General features: G+C 48.7%; 2 protein-coding genes across 5 annotated transcripts in view; one reads left to right on the forward strand and one right to left on the reverse strand.

Annotated features, from left to right (window-relative positions):
• TG (thyroglobulin) overlaps positions 1 to 19,630 on the forward strand; it is a 244,557-nt gene that overhangs the window by 183,035 nt on the left and 41,892 nt on the right. The window lies entirely within an intron of this gene.
• Positions 1 to 19,630, reverse strand: part of SLA (Src like adaptor) — a 92,787-nt gene that overhangs the window by 33,769 nt on the left and 39,388 nt on the right. For 2 of the 4 annotated variants that reach the window (XM_082433869.1, XM_082433868.1), the window contains exon 2: positions 3,162 to 3,402. The exons of the other annotated variants lie outside the window; for them this stretch is intronic. The gene's annotated coding sequence lies outside the window, so the exon portion shown is untranslated. The remainder of the gene's footprint in view (positions 1 to 3,161; positions 3,403 to 19,630) is intronic. 4 annotated transcript variants of the gene reach the window in all.

Raw genomic sequence — 19,630 nt, forward strand, 5'->3', positions numbered from 1 at the left:
GTAGGGGGAGATGGCACATCTGTACTTTGAGAAGGAGCGCGGCCGCCTGCCAGGGTTAACATGAGAACTAAATTTAAAGACTTCAGTGACAACTGGTTCCCCTCTGCTCTCTGTCCTGGGCTCTGTCCCCTTCGTGGCTCACGCCACAGTTCGTCATTATGTATTTGTTTCTTTCACAACCCCAGGTTATAAACTCCCTGAGAACACGATCCCATGTCTATTATATTGCTCAATGAAAAATCATTACCTAGCAGGTGCCTGGCACATAGTAAGCGCTCACTGAATTCAGTCAAGTGGATAAAATTACCATCTACAAAGTACCCAGCCCAGTGCAGGCAGGCGGGGCTGTGCTTTCAGAGGCAGCCAGACCCTCTCAAGGTGGTCCTTTCCCCCTGAGCACGATTGGGAGGACAATTCCCACTTTCTTCTGAAGCTCCTTGAGTCTCCCCACCTTCCCTCCCCGCTCCCCAACCCTGAGCGCCCCCCGGCCATGGTCCCAGCTGCCTGGATGGTGCCAGGGAGGGAAGTGTGACTTTGCAAAGCTGTTTGACAACAAAAGTGAGCCACGTTGAGGCCACACAGTTTCTGTCTGTAGCTCAAGTTACCGTAATGAAATGAGACCCCTCCCTCCGTGGTTCTCAGATAGGAGGAAGTGGTTCGGACCCAGTGTACTTATTTCCTTTGGAACTCTTGGGGAGGAAAGAGAGGGAGGAAGTCAGTCACACAGTACAGCTTCAATGCATATTCATTAAGGGAAGGATAGATGGATGGACGGGTGGACAGATGGATGGATAAATGTGCTTATAGGGCCCTCAGGTTGGCTGACAAGAACCAAATGCTCTAACCTCACATGCTGGAAAATTTTAATGAGAATTTTAACCTCCAGCTTCTCTCAGAGCTGGGGGAAATAAATTCTTGCTGAATGTCAAATGAAAAATTAAAACCCAGCAGCATCTATTAACGCAGGAAGCTGATTGGGGTTTACTGAAATGAATCATTTCTAAGTCTTTAAGAAAGATCCACTCCCCTTGGAAATACATCGAAGCTCAGCGTGGGGAAATTTTTTCTGTAATAGGAAAATGATTTCAGTGCAATACAAACCTACCCGTGTCTGTTTCACTTATATGAGATGGAGGAACACTTAGAAATAAGCATTCAGAAAAATCAAGAAGGAATGTCCAGGTCGTCAGCTGTGCAGTTTGACCCATCATATTTAACACAGTCTGCTACTGTTTACTGCCTAGGGATATACAAGTAACTTGGGGTACTTTAATTTTCTGGGTTACGAATGATATTAATAGCTGCTATTTAGTATCTCCTACATACTGTATATAATTTAAACTTCTTACTAACACACACGGAAGCTGGTCTTCTTTTTACGAGGAAAAAACTAACCCTCAGAGAAGCAAAGTAACTTGCCCAGAGTCACTCAGTTAGTTCACTGGCGGCTGACCCCAAATGTTGGCCCAGTGTAGCTGATTAAAACAATGGGTTTCCCTGGTCTTACTTCCCTGATTCTAGATCTGTTTAAGACACAGGAGTCTAAATAGCTTTCAGTCTGTCTGTTCCATCGTTTGTTTTTTTTAAATTACTATTTTTCTTGAATTTTATTTAATTTATTTTTTTATACAGCAGGTTCTCCTTAGTTATCTATTTTATACACATCAGTGTATACATGTCAATCCCAATCTCCCAGCTCATCACACCACCACCCCCACCCCGCTTTGCCCCCTTGGTGTCCATACATTTATTCTCTACATCTGTGTCTCTATTTCTGCCTTGCAATCGGTTTTTAATATTATTACTATTATATTTGTCAGAGCATGTTAAGCACTCTTGAATAACATTTTTCCAGCTGGAGACTATAGATTGCACCAGATTTTGCCAGAACTTCGATTTGGCCTTACCTCCCCAGTTTTAAAAGGACCACAGCCCCAATTTATAGCACCTCATAGCACACTACAGAAAGACGATTTGCAGCTATGGGGTGTTATTTCTCCTAAGACAGGAGCACTGCTTTAAAGACACACTTCCGTCCTTCCCACACCTGCTCTCACTGAGGTAAGGCTCCTCCTCCCCCACCTCAGCCCTTGGAGCCCTCAGAGGCTCTCACCAGCTGTGTGACTTGGATGAATCACCAAGATTCATAACCTCTCTGAGCCTCATTTTCTCATTTGTCAAAAGCAAATAATCATCGTAATCTTACAGGATTATGCTGAGGAGTGCAGGAGAAGAACCTTTCATGCAACACCCCTCCCCTGCCACTCAGCTTGGCAGACTCCTTCCCTTCACTCTGCGTGCATAACCCCGATTCAGGACAGTCTGAGGCCAAAACCCAGGTCATTTCCCTGACGCCAGGCTCTCTGGACCTCTAAGAACCTAAAAAGACGTGGAGTGTGCCACATTCCTTAGGGGATTCTAGTTCTCCCAAATCTCTTCTAATCCTCACATTTTGTTTTCAGATTTTATATGCCTCGCATGTTTGCCTTTCCTTTAATCCTACTCCTGCCCTGTACACAGCCCACCTGCTTGGATTCTTGTTGCTTATTATCACCCGTTCTTGTTGGCATCTTCCCACAGAAGATCCACACTCCCAAACTCCTAGAAGCACTATTGTGATGTCCGCCTGCCTGGGCTCCACGTACCTTTAGACGTCATGACTCCACACTGATAGCATTTATTGAGCACCTACTATGTGTCTGAAACTGGCTTGGACACTTTGCATATGTCAGCTCATTTAATCTGCTTGATACCTGTGTGAGTTGGGTACCATTATTCCCACTTCACAGAGGAGAGAATGAAGGCCTGGAGAGGTTTAAATGTCTCGCCCAGGGTCACACTGCTAAAAAGTCTAATAGCGAGCAGGAGTGTCCTCGGTAAGAAGCCTGCTATGTGCTAGGATGTTCTGTGGCTGGAAAATCTTCTCTGGCAGGAGCGTGCCCGTCCCAGCTCTCCCAGCCCTTCCTGCCACACGGTTCCCCATCACCGAGCAGCCACGACGCGCCAGCCACCGTGTTAGGTGCTGAGGCTCACTTGAGACCAGGTCCTGCCTGTCCTCCCAGAGCACATCTGTCTCCAGAAAGTCCACCTGCTACCAGCTGTGTGTCTCTGGGGTCCTGAAGCCTCCTCCACCCCAGCCCCCCCCATGGCCCCCCAGATACCTTCAACAGCTGGGCATGGTCTCCCCTGGGAGTAGCTGAAGAAGGGCCGCCAGGAGCACCGTCACCGCCTCTCCATCAGCGGCCGCTTCTGCGGCAGAGTGAGCCTCGCGCGGGTGCTGAGGAACCCATGCTGTCAAGAAGCGCAGTTGCTAAACCAGTTGCAACTTCCTCTGCTAGAAACAAGAAAGGCTTGCAGAAGGCAGGTTCCTGTTTTCAGCAACGGCACCGAGCAGACTTCTCTCTGTAAGGACGGGGCAGATAGCAGCATTGTTCTTGTTCTTTTACAAAGCACTTGGGAATATAGGCAGCTTGATTCTAAATGTCTGGGCCATGCTTGGCTTTCAGACACTGGAACTTTGTGTCTCTAATTAAAAGGCAGAGGAGGCCAAGAGGCTGCTCTCACGGTCCCCAAAGCTCACTGGGTCCAAGGAGGCTGCAGTTCAGAGCTGCAGCTTCTCTTTTCTCAGTTTATTGATGTCACTGCCCAGTGGACCCTGGAGCAGAGCTTCTGGCCCTGGCTCCGCTGTAGATGAGTTTTTTGTTTGTTTGTTTGTTTTGTTTTTTTAATTTATTTATGGCTGTGTTGGGTCTTCGTTTCTGTGCGAGGGCTTTCTCTAGTTGTGGTAAGTGGGGGCCACTCTTCATCGCGGTGCACGGGCCTCTCACTATCACGGCCTCTCTTGTTGCGGAGCACAGGCTCCAGACGCGCAGGCTCAGTAGTTGTGGCTCACGGGCCTAGTCGCTCCGTGGCATGTGGGATCTTCCCAGACCAGGGCTCGAACCCGTGTCCCCTGCATTGGCAGGCAGATTCTCAACGACTGTGCCACCAGGGAAGCCCTATAGATGAGTTATTAATTGGCAGAGGCTTGAAATAGTGGGCATCAAAGACCCTTTACAGAAAGGAGCAACCCACCAGCCTTCCCGGGGAGGCACACCACCCCTCGGCTGTGCTACACCAGAAGAAACTAGAAAGGTTCTGAAAAATCATCAGCTTCTCCAGGTTTCTGCTTCCAGTTGACCAAGAAAACAGGGTAACTGAACGTGTGATGCTTGACTGGGTCCTGGATCGAGGGAGAAGGGCTAGAAAAACATTGGGATGGAGGTGGGGGATATGCAAATATATACGGCACGTTAGGTCACTTGTGTCGATGGTAATTGTCCTGGGTGTGAGAAAGACATTACAGTTATGTGAAGAAAGTGTTAGTTCTGAGGAAATACGTGCCGATGTATTTAGAGGTCAAGAGGCATGGTGTCTTTAACTTTCAAATGGTTCATTAAAAAAAAAAAAAGAAAACACACACACATATAAAGAGAAAGAGAATGAGAAATGTATTTGAGAAATGAGAAATGAGAAAGCAAATGTGGCAAAATGTCATACTTTGTCAATCTAGGTGAAAGGCATAGGTGCACTGTACTATTTCAACTTTTTGATGGGTCTAATGATTTTTAAATGATAGTATACAGCTCCCTGTTCATAGCATGTGAATCTCAAGCAGGAAAGCCCAGGCACATGGGGCACAAGGGCTTGTTGGTGGCAGAGATGGAAGCTGCCGGGATGCCGACCCCAGGCGGCCCGCCCGGAGTTGCCTGCGTGAGCTGGGAACGCCGGATGAGTTCCCTCTGAGAGCCCTGGCCCAACCCGTGCTTCACAGAGAAGACAGAGCATCCAGGGACTTGCCCAGAATCACACAGCTGGTCCCCAAGCAGAGCCAAGGCCAGTGTCTTGGGCTGCTGTCACGGCCCCAACCCGGCAGGGCCAACACGGCCAGCGGGGACAGTCATCTAGAAACCTCTCTCAGTGTTGTTCTCGAAGATGAATTAAAAACACCAGGGCTGCTTCTAGGTTTAGCAGGAACTCTGTACTAGAGAGGTGATTCCTTAGACAAGGAATCGTAAAAGCCCCTGCTCTGCACAGGGCACCCTGGGAAGGTGCAGAGGAGATGGTGCAAAGACTGAATGGGTGATTCGCTTGGATGGAGAAGAGCGGGTGTGCAGGGAGAGGCAGAAGTGGAGTTTTTTTCCCCCAGGATTCACACAGAGGAGTAAAAAAGGTTCAGATTGATAGTCAAAAGTCATGAGCTTTCGGCAACTTTTCAAAAAATATTTACTGAGAATCTATTATGAGTTAGACTGAATTCATCCCCTCATTCAATCATTTATTCAATGAAGTTTTCCAGGCGCTGGAGTTCAGCCGTGCACGAAAGCCCCACCCTCACTGAGCTTATTACCTCCTCCGGGGGAGCCAGGGGATAAGGACTGAACTATAGCAACTGTCAATTCCGGTGACTCTACAAGGAAATGACATGGCCAGTGTGATAGAGGGGACCGGGGTGGGGGATGGGCTCTCTGTGCCATTGGCTGAGACCCGCGGGAGGAAAAGGAGCCGGCCTTGGCACAAGCTAGGGGGTTAGAGGCTCGTGCAGACTCTGGAGGGTAGGGGAAAGGCACGGTGGGGCTTAAGGAAGCTTCGAGTCTGATGGCGGAGGCCGACAGCAGGCAGACAGGGACCAGAGAGGGGTCTCCATCAAAGGCAGCAGTCCACACCCAGGAGAAGCTGCTGCAGAAGGAGAAGCCCAGAATTTGGAGCCGCGGGAGCCCGGGTGGCGGGAACCACTCTGCCCATGTGCAGGGGGTGACTGGGTAGCCTGGGGCTATTGCCCTGGCCCTGGTGTTTCACTACCTCCCTGTCAGACCCGCCGAAGCAGAACGTGTGTGAGATGTTCTTGAAGCTGTCAGCCGCGCTGCCAAGAACCCTGGGCTGCGGGCCGAGCAGGGGAACGGTACGGAGGTCAGAGCCCGCCCTTAGCAGGGGATGCCCCCGCCAAGGTCCTTAAGGATAAGTCTGGGGTCAGCCCTGGCTGGGTGACCATGTCGTGTCCGGCGGCCACACTTTAGAGCACATGGAGACACCCAGGTCCATAGGTGTAAAAGCACCTGATTTCTGGAGGGCTTTGCAAGTTAATTCGCTGTTAGGACCCAGGCTAGTGGCCACAGGCAGGTTAGCAAGATGCCCCCATGAGTTGAGATTTGCTCAATTAATTTCCTCATACTTATGTGCAGTCATCACCTTATTGAAATCAAATGTTCCACTTTGTAAACAACCAGATTTACACACTTAATATTGTCGGGAGCCGGGTGTAACCTCCCCACCTGGGGGTCCTCAGGCCTCCTAACCCAAGCAGGACCAAGCCCACTTCTCCAGCGTCAGGTCTCAGAGGGGCTCCAGGCTCCAGGAGGTAAAGGTGACTCAGCGTCACACGGCAGGGGATGCAATGCTTAAGCCCCACAGTTTACAGCTTGGTCCCATGTTAGCAGCTTCCCAGTTCTACTCAAAAGTATTTTTCCTTCTTTCTACATAAATGTTGGAAAGGATGGAAGATGAAAAAGGCAACCTCAAGTTCTAGTAAACCCCCTGTCAATGGGGAGAGTCAAGTGTAAGTTAGTTCACTCAGTAGGGAAGTTCAATAAGCACGTATCGAACATGAGACTTGTACTTGGTGCCATCAAACTGTCGATGGGATTCTCCTTTTCAAAGGGGTTAAACCATATGAGCTTCAAGATCCCATGCAAGCTACTGGGTTCTCTGAGAGCCAAGTTCGTGCACCTCCTATGGCGGGATAAGTACTGATTTATTCACTCATTCAATCATTTATTCAACAACCATTTGTTGAACACCTGCTATGTGCTAGGTGCTGCCCTCGGTGCTGAGTTAGAGAAATGAACAGGTAATGGCATAGAAGGTGGCTGAGAGAGTGGGGGACAGCAAGAAGGCTCATCTTGGAAGAGAATTCTGAAAAGATCCCAGAGTGCCGCCATCATGAAGATCAAGAGGAGGAGCCATCAGGCAAAGCCAAGGGCACGTGCACAGGTTTGGGGTTAGAAGTTCTTGCAGCGTTCAAGGAGCAGAAAGCAGGGAAAGGGATCTCATACTGGGGGGATGCCAGGAAAGGAACTCGGCTCTTGCTATGGTCCCTCTTTCTTCTTTCCAATGGCTCTCTATGTCTAGACTTCACCCAAAGAAACCGAGGCTCCCTCGGTTTAACTTACTTGCTCTGGGTCCCCCATCTGATGAGGTCTAGCCCCGGGAGGTGAGCTTGCTGTCACTTTTTTGCTGGCTCCCACCTGGTCCTCTCCTGTCCCAGTGCTTCTGTCACTCCGTCCCAGCCCTGTATGCTTGAATGAGACTTAGCGCCTGTCTCCATCCTCCTCAAGTACCTGCTGAAGACTTCTGCATCCCACAGGACCGACTCCATCCCTTTTCAGCGTTCATCACAGTTCGTCCTCCCCACTCCTCCCGTGAGTCCCCACTCAAAGCCTCCACGCCCCGTTCCCTGCAGGGACCTCCTGCGCCCCTCTGCGCTGCAGCCAGGGCTCCTACCTCTTCACCATGTACTTTGCCGCTGCCCTGCCCTTCCCTTCCCTGGGTGAGAGGTCCTCCCTCCTGCCAGGCCCAGCCCAGAGCTCACCTTGTCCTTATGAGTTCCCAGACCTCCCCCAACCAAAAGGGATTGCTCCCTCCTCGCAACACCCCTTGGAGTTTTACCTGCCCCTGCAAAAATAGGACACACGCATATTGGAGTCAAGAGAAGAGAGCGGTTCAGGGTATTTGGGAGCTGTGTGACCTTGCCAAGGTTTCTGAATCTCTCTGTGAGCCGAAATGGTGTTACTAATCCTACTTCTTTCCTAGATTGTGAGAGTCCATAGGAGGATGTGTGTAAATTACCTAGCATAGGGCAAGGCACGAGGTGGGGCACAGAACATGCATGCCCCCCCCCTTTCCTTTCAAAGTGAAGAGTATAAGCTGGGGAGGGCAGGGACAGGTCTGACACAGGACCGTGAGCCCAGCACCCGCCTGCCCCCAAACAGATGACCCGTACCCGTCCCTCAAGTGTACAGATAAATGAAGGCGATGGATCTGCCTTCCGAACGAAAGCACGTACACTGTGGATATTGGCTCTTCACCTCTGGGGAGGAAAATGAGCTAACCTTGGAAATCATCTGGGGGACATCAGACCCTACTGTTTCTCTAGAAGTGGGAGTTCATGTTTCTGGAACCATCTCCAAAGTAGGGCAAGTGGTCCATCTGGATGAGCTGAATCCTCCAGCTAGAGCGGGACCTGAACGCGCATTGTCAGAATCTTCGTGCTCCTCTGGGAGCCCTCTTGGAGCTGACAGTGTCCTTGGGAAAAGAGAAGCAGAAGCTCTGTGTGCACTGGGCTTCTCTGCTGTGAGAAGTTGCATAAATGCTGCCGATTCACCAGAGCTGTTCTCTTCTGTTGTTGCCCAACCCAACCCCATCTTGTCCCCCTCGGGGACCATGGGTTCCCAGAGCTGGGGAGGCTCTCTGAGCAGGGGCCCGGTTTCAGCCTTCTCAACGTCGCAACTTTGCTTTCCTTATTAACTTCCTCTAGACGCACTAAGATGCACACTCTTGTTTTCTGGATCTAACAGGTGTTTATTTATTTAAATGAATATTGTATGACGTAAATATTAGCCTCACGCCAGTCATGAGGCTAAGCTCTGGGGGCACAAGGATGCCTGGGACACATGCCCTGTCATCCAGGAGGTCGGGAGCGGACCACGATGACAGGGCAGCAGTGTGGGGCCTCCGGGGTGAAGGAAACCAAAGGAAATGGTCCAAAATGTTGCAATGGGCCCAAGGCTCAATGGATGGGTGATGTTCAGCTCAACCTTGAACACAAGCAGAGTCCACTAAGGCTACGCATTTGCTGGTGCTGGCCAGGACGTTCCGTTTGTGCCGTCTCGTTTTTTCTCGTTATGGGATGACAAGTTGCATCTTGTCTGGAGTTGGAAGTGACTTCAGTATCTGCCACTCACCGGTCATCCTGCCCCCTGTGATCTCCTCTTCCCTCTCAGATGCACCTGGGACAGGCTGATGAGTTGACCCTCCTCAGATCAGTTCAGTCTCAGCCCAGAGCTGCCCCAGCCTTCCACCCACCCTCCCCGCACTGTGCTTGGCACCTGTGTGGATTCCTCCCCGGTCCTCACTGCTCCAACCTGCCGTCTCAGGGACCTTCCCCTTTCTCCTACTGCCTGGCAGGCTCTGCTGGCTTTGCCTCTGAATTTACTCCCATTGTTCCCCTCATTTTAGGATCTGCCAGAATCAGGGATGAGTCTCCAGCCCGGGCCAGCCAGGGCTTGATCCTTTCCTCTTAGGGACTCGGAGCCTGGCGGAAGGGCTCATGTTCCCTTTACCCCCTGCAAAAGGTGGGCTCAAGCCCTGTCTGCCCAGGTCATGTCCTCTGTCCTAAGGTGATGTTCCCCAGGCTGGCTCCTGCCCCGTGACATTGGTGGGGAGGAGGGATGGAAGATGTGGTGCCATCTGTCTGCAGGATCTTAGTTCCCCAACCAGGGATCCAACCCGTGTCCCCTGCAGTGGAAGCGCGGAGCTCTAACCACTGGACCACCAGGGAATTTCCTAAAAAAAATGTTTTAAAAGGATAAGGCTACCTAAGTGATATTTATAAGTAAATATTTTAGAATTTTCTTCCTGTGCTACAGTGGATTGTCTCGTGCACCCCATCTGGGAGACCCAGACTCTAGTAGAAGCATAAAGGAGGAGACAAGGCATCATTTCTACACGAAGAGCGTTCTTACCAAGGAATTTTGAAACATTACGGGTTATCTTCCCTTGGGGCAAATATGTAGTCAGGCTTCTGGGAAGGGCACAGAGACCCTTGGGAATTCCACTTAGAACAAAGACAAGGGCAGTCTCCCCAAGAGAAAGAAGAGGTGGTGCGTAGTGGCATCAGGTGGTATCAGGCCCTGTGAAGGGAATTTCTTCAAGGGTCTCCCTAACATCTCCCTTTCCCATCTCCATGTTGGTGTGACTTCCAGAACCGTTAAGTTCCAGGAAGGCAAGGAGCCTACCTGTTTTGTCAGTGCTTGACACCTGGCACTAGCACCTTGCATGGCCAGAGTGGCCGTCAAGCATTTACTAGGAGGCAGGAAGGGCAGGGAGGGAGAATTGCAGGGTGGGACAGAGGAAGTAAAAAAACAAAAAAGCTCCCCTCCCTGTAGATGACAAACTTTCTGAAGGTTTTAATCATCTTCAGATTCCCTGCAGCATCTGGCATATAAGAGGTGCTCAAAAATGCCCCTGGAATTATCCTGATAACAGACTAGCTTCTAGCAGCAGAGCAGGCTGTGTCCCTGGGCTGGTAGAAACAGCTGGACAGACATTTAGAGATCAGGCCTCTGTGATTAGTTCCCCAGCATGACCAGAGTCAGACCTCTTAACTGCTTTGCCCCTGTATTTTCATCTCATAAACAATAATAGCAATTAAACTCGCCCAAACACCTCGAAATGTGCTTTAACAGCACAAAAGGAGGTTACGATCTATCACAGGATGGTTATGGCTTTTATTAAAGTCCCCTTTCTAACTTCTAACTCGCTCGTTCTATGATGCCTTAACACTTCTGTGAGATAGGCTTTTCACGCGTGACGAGATTCTGTGGTTGTCCTCTAAAGAGCAAACTCAAAACTGGCCTTGATGTAATTTAGAATGGTGTCATCCATTTATAAGCCACTGGATGGGTGTGAAATTGTCAGCCAGCCTTTACTGAGCCTCAACTGAGCCACAACTAATTACACCCAGCATCATCGGGCCGCCAAGGAGGGATAGGAAAGGACAGACAAGCTCAGCTGCTTAAAATATCCTTGGCCAAAACAGAATTTCAACCCCAAAGCCTTCTTTAGACTGGAGAAAATTTCACTATTTTTTTAAATTTTAGTTTGAGTAGCAATAATATTATAAATAATAATAACTGATCTCTGACAGTGCTCTACAGGTTGTAAAGTATTTTTCAAACCTGTTATTTCATTTAATTTTTGTAAGAACTCTTTGAAACATCAATTCTGAGTTTAATGACGGCTACTGCTTATTAGAAAGCTAACACATGTAAGCACATTACCTTTTATGTTACCAGCTCATCTCAACAAGCAAGTGAGGTAAATATCCTTCTTACCCCCATATTACATTTGAGGAAACTGAGACACGGGGGGGTTTAAATAGCTTTCCTGGTGACACACAGCTGGTAGGTGGGGGATGCTGGACTTGAACCTGGGCTAATAATTGACATACGGCCCATGCTCTCGATGCCGTACCTTGAGACACTATTATATACCCATTTTACAGGTGGGGAAACTGAGACCCAGGGAGTAAAGCCACTCACCAAGTTGTCAGCTCAGGTTTCAGTAAGATTTCTCTAATCCCAAAGCCCATGCTCTGCCCATTCTTTTTTCTACACTGTATAATAATTTATACTTGTTTTCCCTGACAAATTTGAAGGGGATGGAGTTGCAAATGATGTGACATGGACTCTGGGAGCTCAGCTGGGGCAGGGATTCTGCAGGGTACCTATTTAGTTCATAGTAATGCATCAGCACCTTAGCCAGAGTCCCCTGGGATTGTCAACACGGGAAAGTTTGGGGAGCGGGTCTGCTGGAATGATGGGCCCCGGGGCTACCCTCGTTTACAGGGCGGGCGCTAGGCTCAGACTTCACACCCAGCTAGAGCTAATACAAGATAAGGAAGTGGGCAGTGGAAAATGCCAGGCCCATCTGAACACACAAGGCCAAGTGCAGGGGGGTTGGGGTGTGAGGCTCAGGCCCGAAGGCACAGCCGCCAGGACAGGCCCGGGTGGCGGGTTTCCATTCAGCTGGTTGTGCAGGCAGTTTGCCCTTTGCAACCTCAAAGAGCAAGTCCACGGTGGCCTCTGTGGTCCGGATGTTACGGGAACCCTGGACAGTCCACTTCCAGCGCAGCCCCTCGCTCCAGGCCTCCTCCCCACCTCTGTGGCCAGCACAGGGGCTCTCCCATCCTGGAACCTGACCCCAGCACCCTGTAACTGAGCTCCCTGGGGCAGCCCCCTCCCCACACCTTGGCTCGTGGCACCCAGGAAGGCCCTCTCGGGCCAGTGCCCTTCCTCCCAGCCCAGCCTCCTGCCGAGGTGCCCCCTCCTCAGCTGACCTCTCCAGGGATGTCAGACCCACGCTGGGCCACATCCCTCCTCTCTGCTCTGCTCCTGCTGACTCCACCCAGAGTCACCACCAGTCATGTCCACGCAGCCCGGGTCACCCCTCCTGCTCCTACTGTCCCCTGAGCGGACACCCTGTCCCCCAGCCAGTTCCCCTCCTGCACACACAAGACCATCCACACCTGCCAGAATCTCAGAGCTTCCACACACACTGCGCTTCTCCAGGGCAGGCACAGGGAGCCCTTTCTATGGGTCAGGAGCTGGTCGGGGCCATTTACTCCAGGAGGGAAGGGAGAAGGAAGAAAGCAAAGGAGGGGGAGATGGAGAGAGGGAGGCAATCGGGGGTGACGGGGAGGAAACTAGCCATCAGACATGGCTTTTGCGCTCCCAGATGTCTGGGCTGGGCTCTGCCGCCTTCTAGCTGCTCGTATTTGGTGGGGAAGTTCACGTACCACAGCTGACTGTGGAGTCAAGCTTACAGGGAAAACAAGCAGCTCCGTCTCTCCCGTGGGGCAGAGCGGCCAGGCTTCGGTTCTAGGCCAGCCTCCTCTGGGCTGGGAACCCAGGCAGTGCCTCTCACCCCTCCATCTTTCCACCTTGAAATTAGATGTGCAGGTGCAGCCCTGGGCAAGGGCTGGCTAACGCCCAGAGCGGCCGTCACTACCATTCACTCATGTATCCTGATGTCACCAACCCACACAGCAAAACTAAGAGGGATGAATAAAATCCCGACTTTACAAAATGGATTTGGTGAAGTTAACTGATTTGGTGCAGTTCATTGATGCATCACTATGAACACGACGAGGCCACTCAGGGACAGAGCAGAGGCTCAAACGCAAGTCTCTCTGATTTCTAAGCCCGTGTTCTTACCACTTCTCTACACTGGTTTTGCTTTTCAAAATTTTTAAGCGCACGACAATGTAGAATTAGTCAGCCAAGGGCTGGCATGTCCTACTGGGAGGACCCTCAGAACTAAGAGGGAGAGAAGGAATGGAAGCCAGTGAAGCGTCTGCTCTGCCCCAGGCCCCGCGCTGAGTTCCTCGCACAGTGTACTTCCCACACCTCTTGCAATAAGGCTGTGAGGCATGTGCTGTATCGTTGAGGGGACTGAGGCCTAAAGGGGTGACTGATTTGTTCAAAGCCAAAGAATAAGAACGTGGGAAAGCCGAGGCTGACATCCTCCGAGGCCAAGGCTTGCCCTCTCTTCCACACAGTCCCAGCTGCCCTAGGCGTTATTCCGGGTCAGCTGGTCCCTGAAACAAAGCCACAGGAATACATGACTGGAAAGAAACATCTAGGCACTTTTGCAAGTTATAATTTTGATATTAGCTTTAAAAAGCGACACCTGCCCACCGTGTATGTATGAATTGCTTGTTGAGAACAGGGAGAAAGACTCAGGAGCCTGCCTTTTCGATTCCCTTTGAAATAAGGGGGCAGCCATCGCCTTGGCCATCACTCAGGGTGTCACTTTTAAAGGGTGATACCTTTGCCTGGGAAAGCAGTACTTTTCAAGTGCCAAGAGTTTAAATGGTTTCTGACAGCCAGAAGGTGACTGAGGCCGTTGGATGTAATGTTTGTGACAGATGGAAAAAGGCATTTTGTCAAGTGTCCAAGGGCCTGGAGGAGAAACATGACAGGAGAGCAAGCTCTGTTCTAAAGGGGCAAAGCCAAGGCCGAGCAAGTGCCCGGGAGGCTCCCAGACCCGGGAGGGCTCCCCCCAGTGGATGCCTGGGCAAGGCCTCCACACGGCGCGTCCAGGTAAAGGGGACAATCTGTAGCCAGGTCACGTGGAGAGTACCATTTGCCAAAGATGTCAGGAGAAGGGAGGCTGAGAGCAGAGAGTTGCCTTTTCCCTATTCCCTTTGGCATAGGGAGGCCGGACGGTGCAGCTGCTTTGGAGACAAACAGACTGAATCCAACTCGGAAGCAGTGGGTGATTTGGGGCAAGTCATTTATCCCGTCTGAGGCTTTGTCCCTCTTTCATAAAAGGGACACAGCCTTCTCTCCCCAGTTCCGAGGTTTAGAAGATGAGGTAAAGGGCGTGAAACGCAGCAGGCGCCCATTACCTGCTGGCATCTCCTCCTCTTTCTTCCATGTGTAGACACGGTTGGTTGGTGGGTTAAGTTTGCAAATAATAATGCCTTTTTGTAAGGCGTTTTGGCAGCACGTTATAAAAAATGTTTTAAAAATATGTATAGTTAGAATGCTAGGCAGGACTCCTGAACCTTGGGTTAAGCAGTGGTTTCTTATATATGACCCCAAAAGCAAAAACAGCAAAGAAAAAAATAAATGCATTGGATCTCACCAAAGCTAAAAACTTTTGTGTTGCAAAAAATACCATCAAGAAAGTGAAAAGACAACCCACAGAATGGGAGAAAATGCTTACAAATCATATATCTGTTAAGGGACTTGTACCCAGAATATACAATGAACACTAATAACTCAGTAACAAAAAGACAAATTATCCCAATTTAAAAATGGGCAAAGGATCTGAATAGATGTTTCCCCAAAGAAGATATACAAATGGCCCATAAGCACATGAAAAGATACTCAACATCATAGACATTAGGGAAATGCAAATTAAAACCATGATGAGATACCACTTCATACCCACTAAAATTTCTATAATAATAATAAAAAAGACAAAGCGTTGTTGAAGATGTGGAGAGATCGGAACATTCGTACATTGCTTGTGGGAATATAAAGTGGCGCAGCTGCTTTAGAAAACATGTTGGCACCTACTCAAAGGGTTAAATATAGAGTTACCATATGACCCAGCATACACACATACATACTCCTAGGAATACAACCAAGAGAAACGAAGACATATATCCACACACGCAAAATTAAACACGAATGTTCACAGCAGCATTGCTTATAATCACCAAAAAGTAGAAACAACCCAAATGTCCATCAGCTGATAAATAGGTACACAAAATAATCGTATATCTAGGCAGTGGAGAATTATTCAGCAACCAAAAGGAATGAAGTACTGATGCTTCCATGCTCTAACATGGATGAAGTGAAAGCAGCTAGACACAAAAGGCCACGGTATTGTGTGATTCCATTTATATGACATGTTCAGAATGAGAAAGTACGTTAGTGGTTTCCAGGGGCTGGGAGTGAGGGTGGGGAATGGGGACTGACTCCTAGTGGGTACAGGATTTCTTTGTGGGATGATGAAAATATTCTAAAATTAGATTATGGTGATGGTTGCACGACTGTGTGAATATAACTAAAAACCATTGAATTGTATGCTTTAAATGAGTGAACTGTCTGCTATGTGAGTTATAGCTCATTAAAACCATTTTTAAAAAGTTAGCTATAGGGACCAAGAAACATGGCTTAAAATACTATCTAAATATTTACCATACATATACAATAAAAAAATATTTCCCTTTAATAAAGGTTTTCACATGATATCTATTGGGAAATGATTAAAATATTATGTAAACTGCTCATTCAATACATTTTCGTTATCTCGCAGAAAAAAAAATATGTATACCTTTTGACCTAGTCATTCTTTTGTATATGAAAATCATGATGGCTATGTGAATAGATTTAGCTACAAGGATGTGCATTTCAGTGTTGTCTAAAACATCATAAAACTAGAAACAATAAAGCTATCATTTACTGAATACTCACATGTGTAATGCACCCTATTGTTATATGAAAATCATCTTATTTTTCACTACAACAGTCCTCTAGGGAAACTATCAGCATCATTACACTCCTTCTTACAGATGAAGGAAGAGTCCAAATCAAAAAGTACAAATCAGAGCAGGGCTTTGCATCCAAGTGTGACCTGCAGCTGCTCCTAACCTCTCCATGACTCTCTCCCTAACAGCCTAAATACCTGATGCACGATGGCATTAGAAAATCTCATAAATGGCTAGGTATCAGCACAGACTGATATTCACAATGCACTGTGAGATAAAAAAAGACAAGTTCAACATCAATATGATTTAACTTGTTTCCTACTTATAACACACACACACACACACACATACACACACACGGAAGAGACATGCTAGGAGGATAACAGTATTTAACCGTCATGCTCCCTGATTGAGAGGACAGTAAGTAATTTTAATTTTCTTTGTTTTGTTCACCTGTATTTTCTACCATAGACTTTTGTGCTGCTATTTTTGCTTTAAAAATTGCAAAAGTTGCCGTTCTGCCTTTAACTAAACTGAGGTGACGCCGATGGCTGTAGGACAATGCACGTTAGCTTTTTTCCAGGGTGTGAAGAAGATTGCCATTTCGGCAGACCTGTGACGTGATGACGGCAAGGCTTGTTCTTGGGACCACTCCTCTCGGTCAGGACGGCCTCTCCCGCCCTCGGGGGTCTTCCCACCTCTTATTTCCCCTGCCAAGTGTTCTTCCATGGCCTTGGCCTTGCCACTCATCCACTGATCAGTGACTATGGCTGCTTTCCTCTTGACAGGAGTCAGGTTATGTTTTAGTATGGAATTGATCTTTTAAATGTAATTAAAATTCTTTCTAATTAAAAGTAATATAAATTCATTGGAGAAAAGTTAGAATATTCTGAAGAGTGTAAAAAGCCCATAAAACTCACCCATCATTCCCTCTCCTGGAATTAATAGGGGACTCTGGGAGTTGACAATGTTGGACTATCCAGAGAGCCTGGTGGAGTGATAGGCAATGGGGAGATGGCATGAATTTCACAGGACCCCTGCCCTCCATCAAGGCAGCATGGCATCATGGGAAAGCCACAGCATCTTGGGGTTCAGAAAATCTGGCTTCTTAACCTCCTTCACCTGGTACCAGCAGCTTACTAAACTTCTTTGACACCCTTTCCTGAGTATACCCCAATTTCTTTTTGGTATGAAGTGGGGAATGTACAAAAGAGGTGATTAAACAAGTAATGTATTTTCTTTTTAAATAATACTGGTTCTTCCTACTTCATCAGGTGGGTGAGGGTATTGAAATGAGACTGAGTGAGCGCTCTGTATAAAGCAGAGTGTGGGACAGTTGTAAATGCACATCAAAGTGACCGAGGGTGGGTTCTGGTCTGTGGGGCTTTTCCAGGCTGCAGACATAATGAGAGCATGACAACGGACCTTTGCAAGCCGTCCTGTGTGACTTCCCCGTTCGGCACTCCTGACACAGGAGAAGCCAGACTCTCCCGCCTTTCCTCTCTCTGTCCTGGCCACCCTCGCAAAGATTTTGTTTACAGGTCATCACCCATAAGCCACCCCGAGTGGCGTGGAAAATAAGGGTGTGATGGGCTGAGTTCTCGTTGTTTCCAGCCATAGGTAGGACAGTGTAGGGGAGAGACAGTGCAAGCCTTATAACCCTGGCTCTGCTGCTTTTAGTCCCAAGACCTTGAGCAAAGTACTTGCCCACTCTGAGCCTCCATCTATAAAGTGGGGATGGTAATCCTTATAGGGCTGTTGCTGGGATCACATGAGAGAAAATGTGCATGAATGACTGGCTCTTAAAAGCTACGTTGTAAACATTTAATTCCCTTCCACTTCCCTTTAAAAGTTATATAAAGATGGAGCAGGAATTCCCTGGTGGTCCAGTGGTTAAGACTCCGTGCTTCCAATGCAGGGGGCACAGGCCCTGGTTGGGGAACTAAGATCCCACATGCTGCGTGGTGCGGCCAGAAGCTTTTTAAAAAATGTTTTAACAAAAGTTATATAAAGATGGAGAGACGCAGGTGGAGAGAGGCTACAGAGGGCTTAGCAGGCGTCCCACGGCCGGGAGGAAGCAGACCTGGCCATGAAGCCATACCTCCTGCTCAGTTCCCTGCGCCTCAGAGGGACCAGGCTGTTCGTCTTTCCAGCAGGTTCTGACTCCTGCCATCAGCTGCAATTTATGAAGCGCTACCCCCACTTTGCCACACTGGAAGTTGCTTTCAAAGTTTTAAAGAGAATGACAAGGTAGAATTAGTCACCGAAGAAGGGCTGGCGAGCTGTTGTCCTATTGGGGGGACCCACGGAACTAAGAGGGAGAGAAGGAATGGAAGCCAGTGGTGAGCGCTTGCTCTGCCCCAGGCCCCGCGCTGAGGTCCTCACACAGTGTACTTCCCACACCTCTTGCAACAAGGCTGTGAGGCTGGCGCTTTATAGTGGAGAGCCCTGAGGCTTACAGAGGTGATGTATTTTGTACACACACACTTCTCCGTAAGAGAGGAAGCACTCACGGAGCCTCTTTCCAGCCTTGCCTTTCACGTGCTCCCCTAGGTTACGATTCATCCCTGTACTTGGTGTTAAGATGCTTGGAGGCAAGGGCAACACCTCGGCTGATGTTCAAAGGATATTAACAAGGGCTAAGATACAGCTTTTTTTCCTCATCCAAATTCCCTGGGCTTTCACCAACTAAAAACAAGAACTGCTGATTCCTAAGAAGAAGAGGAAGGGGGAAGCGTGCTCTTATGCCCTCAGACTAGGCTTTCAAGATGAAAGTTGTGTTAATTACCATCCTTTTGACTGAACTTTTGCCAAACTCGAAGTGTTACAAATTAGACTAAAACTCATGCTTTTAGGGATCAAGAAAAGAAGACGATTTCGGTGTAGAAAAGATTAAAGAGAATACTAATATTAACTTGGATGTACAGAAGGTTTTTTAAAGAGTCTATCTCTTGCTTTAGTTTGCGGAATTCTCTCTGAGTTGTCTGCCTCAATGGTGTCCCCCAGTCCAGCTAGTCTACAACATTCTGGTCTCAACCTTCCAGGCTTGGGCCCGTTCCTAGGAGAGGGTCCTACGCAGGGCAGTGGCAGTGAAGCACTGGATCACGCCTCACCCCTTTCTCCTCTGGCCACACGAGCCTCTGCTGGGCTCCCTGCTTCAGACAGCACCTCTCGCATTCATCCCACTCAGCGGTCAATCCAGCATCCAGCCATTCATTTGAGTTCCTGCTCACCAATGTTTAGTGAAGGCCTGCTGTACGCCAAGCTTTGTGCTAGGCTCCGGGGTAAAGGAATAACCATCCCAACCTCTGCCATCAGAAGTTCATCTTCAGGAAGCTTCGAGGCTCATTTGCTGAGAGGCTATTGAGTGCTATGCACTATTTTCAGCACTGAGATGCAAAGACAAATGACTCAAGGACATTCCTAAAATACCTTCTCTAACACCCTGTTCAGAAGCCTTTACTGACTCCTCACTGCCTGTGAGATACCTGTCCTGTATCTTGGGGTTTACTACCTTCTAATTGCACCTCTTGCTTAGGCTGGATTTAAAGCCCTCTCACTTTTGTTCCTCACTGCCTCTCTATGCCCATGCCTCTCTTCACCCAGGAGAATTAATTGGTCCATCCATCCACCCATCCATCCATCCATCCATCCATCTACCCATCCACTTACACAGCCACTAGCTCACTCATTCAGTACATATTTTTCTAAGTCCTGTTCTGGGGATGCTGGGATACCTGAAACCAGCTGCTACCCCCTACAGCTCCCTTGGGTAATCAGACCCCTGAATTCACCTGCCATCCCTGCCTT

Source organism: Balaenoptera physalus (genome assembly GCF_965194825.1).
Source record: "Balaenoptera physalus genome assembly, chromosome: 17".
In the NCBI taxonomy this organism is placed as follows: Eukaryota; Metazoa; Chordata; class Mammalia; order Artiodactyla; family Balaenopteridae; genus Balaenoptera; species Balaenoptera physalus.